The sequence below is a fragment of the Gekko japonicus genome, unplaced genomic scaffold (assembly GCF_001447785.1).
Source record: "Gekko japonicus isolate JY-2015 unplaced genomic scaffold, Gekko_japonicus_V1.1 scaffold312, whole genome shotgun sequence".
In the NCBI taxonomy this organism is placed as follows: domain Eukaryota; kingdom Metazoa; phylum Chordata; class Lepidosauria; order Squamata; family Gekkonidae; genus Gekko; species Gekko japonicus.
The window spans coordinates 393894-397505 of NW_015176460.1; positions in this window are offsets into that span (position 1 = coordinate 393894).

Here is a 3612-nt window from a genome sequence, read left to right on the forward strand (position 1 = left end):
GTTCTGTCATCATTCTATCAAGAACTTACTCATATTGTCTGCTTCTCAGTGAGAACACAACTGGTTATTAAACAGACAATAGGAATTCTGTTTCACAGCACAGGTTCGATTCCCTGGAAAAGAATGAAAAGTTATAAAGCTTGTACTTACATGTTCTGAGAATCAGAAGAAGAGGCTGATTCACCGCTCTGTTTAAGTTAAATTGATACGTTTGGGATGAAACTACCTCGTGTATGTTGAACGGGGGTATGGTTTACCAGTTTAACGCGAGTCATTTTTACCTGTAAGAGCTAACTGTTATGGGTGAGACTCTCATCCAATGTTCCTGAAAGTGACAAAATTACTCAAAAATGTTCATAGTTAATGTATGATTCATATCACAATGTGGGTGTCCTGCATTGTTTTCAAGAGAATGTTCACTTGGAAATATATTTTAAAGTCAGACTAGAGATGTTCATGGACCTTTGTTACCCACTGAAAACTCAACCACAGCTCTGCAAGCAATGTTCCCTCTAAACCCCCCCCCCCCACTGAGCAGAGCAGTTCACATCCTGAGCAAAATATAACTGCTGTCAACCCAAAATGGGCAATGGGCAGTGCAAGAACCCGTGCGGCTCCAGATGGTTGCTGAGTGGGGCTTAGGGTTGCCAAGTCTATCTTTGCCGGGAGCAGGGGGCTCCCGGCTGGCGTCTTGTGCGCGCGCACGTCACCCGGAAGTGACGGGAGGACGCCAGGCATGCTGGGGGTGGGGCCATGGCCATACAAGGGAAAACCATAGAGTTTTCCCTTGTATGGCCATGGGCCCGCCCCCAGTGTGCCCTGCGGGCCCACGTCACTTCCGGGTGACGTGCACGTCGGGGTGGAGTTCCCTCTGGGGCCCGATTCGGCGGTGCTTGGGATCTCTAGTGGGGCTTCCTGTGCTAATGAGTAGCCACTCATGCACACAGCCTAGAGGGAGCACTGTCTACAAGGCCTTGGTTTGGATCAGAACCATGCACAGAAGAGGCTCAACTATTTCACTCTTCCCCATTTCACTAATCAACCCTCTCTCCCTGCACTATTATTAGGCCTTTAAAAGAAAAAGATGGTGGCCATCTCCTTGACTACTATATGTGGTGGTGTGGGTGATGAAACATGCAGTAGTGGAAGGGTTGAGCCCTGTCTCCCCTACCAATTGTAACTGAATTGCTAAAGATGAACAGAATCCACGATCGCCATATTGTCTAGTTTCTTCATCTGCACATTCCACTAAAAGCAATGCAATGCAAACAGACCAAAGAGCTAGCGTGGTACACAGGGCTCTTTTTTTGGGGAAAAGAGGTGCTGGAACTCTCAAGAGGGAAATGAAGTTTTCAATCTGTAAACTGAAGCTCGTGAACTTTTAAACATTTTTAAAGGAATTTTGTTGAAGAGGTTCTGGAACTCCATTCCAGCGCGTTCCCCCAGAAAAAAGCCCTGGATGGTCATCAGAGAGTCAGATTAGGATCTGGGAGACTCAGGCTCAACTCTCCACTATGTCCTGGAAACTCAGAGTGTAACCTTGGGCCAGTTAATGTCATTACACCTAGGATTGCATTCTAAGCCGCTCATAAGGGGCTCAAGGCAGCTTTCGTTACACACTTCAGCTGGCATAGAAGAGAAGAGAGAAGAAGAGATTGGATTTATACCCTGCCCTTCACTCGGAGTCTCAGAGGGGTTTATAAACTCCTTTCCCTTCCCCTCCCCACTACAGACACCCTGTGAGGTAGGTGGGGCTGAGAGAGCTCTGAGAGAAACTGCTCTTTTCAAGAACAGCTCTGACAGAACTACGGCTTGCCAAAGGTCATCCAGCAGCTGCGAGTGGAGGAGTGGGGAATCAAACCCGGTTCTCCCAGATTAGAGTCTGTGCACTTAACCACTACACCAAACTGGCCACACAATATAAAGACAAACTAAATAGAAGTAGTTTTCAACCAATAGACCATAAACCAATAGACCATAAATAGACAATAAACCATAAACAACCAATAGAATATTTTAAATGTAAAGAAACAATTAGCTTATAGGTTCTTATGCAGGGGGGAGGAATTGCCCTTGGAGCATATTGTATCCATGGCAAATTTCCTTCCATCTCCATGCTAGTTTAGGCTGAAGCGGACCTCTATTGTCAGCTCCTACAAGCTGCAGGCTTGTGCTGTATCTAAATGTAAATATATGCCAACATATATTTACATTTAGATGCAGGCTTTCCGATTAGAGAAAGTTCAAGATAATAGAATGTATATGCAAAGTATCCAAATATGAGAGTCCATGACAGGTGGAAGTAGTTCTATTGGAATGTTCTATAGGAAATGATTACTGGGCTGATTCTGCACCCATCGGTTTCCTCACAGTTTTTCCGCAGCAACATCAGGAGGTTGTGGAAACCTCTACACTGCATGCCGCTTTCATTTTATTTGTTCATCAGGTTTTATGGTACCTTCTACATAGATTTATGGCCATTCAGGAGTGACTTTGCAGTCAGTGTGGTGTTGCCAGGGCCGGAGCGTCCATAAGGCAGGGTTAGGCAGTTGCCTAGAGAGCCACCTTACAGAGAATGCTGTGCTGGCCTGCCACCCTGCCCCTGCCCCTCCCTTGCCAAAAGCCCTTTGCAGCACTCCCGCCCACCCTAGAGTGCCACAGAGCGGCTGAAAATGGCAGGCAGGTGTGCCCAGAAGTGGGGGGAACCACCAGGGGTGCTGAGAAAGTGCGCGGGATGCCCTCAGGCTCAGGGGCTTATCTCCAGGAGCAGGAAGAGGAGCCAGACGCCACTCCCCCCGCTGGAGAGGGTTCCTTATTGTGCCCCTTCCCAAGCCACACTCCCTCCCCCACTGGTGGTGGATCAGAGGCGGCGCAGCCAAGCCATGTCTGGCAGCCTCCGGAGGCGTGACCAAGAGCAGGAGGCGGTGTCAGCGAGCTGCCATTTCCTTGGGACACGTCCCATCCCCCTTCCTTTCTCCCAAAGCCTTATCCTGTTCATGTAGTGCCTCTGTAACTGCCAAGGTCTCCAGCTGGTGCGATGTGGTGTTATGTCTTAATGCTCTGGCTTGTTTAGATTTCCCATGTGAACTTAACCTGTGTTTATGGAATGGACCGTTGCTGTTCTCACACTGCTTCGCGCCTCTTCTAATCTGTAAACCTGACGAGGGAAATATGCTCATTGGTTTAAACCTGGTTTGAAGTTCCTTTTAATACACCTTCCCTGGGTATTGTAGTTATTCCTAACAATCTCTGTATGTTCGTGATCAACCATGCTTTGGAAATAAATCTTTCTTCTTTTTGAACGTGGATCTATTCTCCTGATTTGGGATCTAACATTTTTGTTAGGAATCTTCCTTTCCCCCTCACCCCGAATCTGACTCCGGTCATGAGCGGGGCCAAAGGGAAACCTCCATATTTCGCGGGAGACCGAGGTGCCATCCCGGTCACCGTTTCGACGTCGGACTCGATGCCGACCGAGGGAGCCGTCGGGGGAGCGATCCCGAGGCACGAGACTCTTCCCTGGCCGCCTCCTACCCCGTCGCAATGGGGGAAACGGGAGATGAGAGCCTCGGAGGATTGGACTATGTTTGATACTCAAGGCACGAAAGAGAC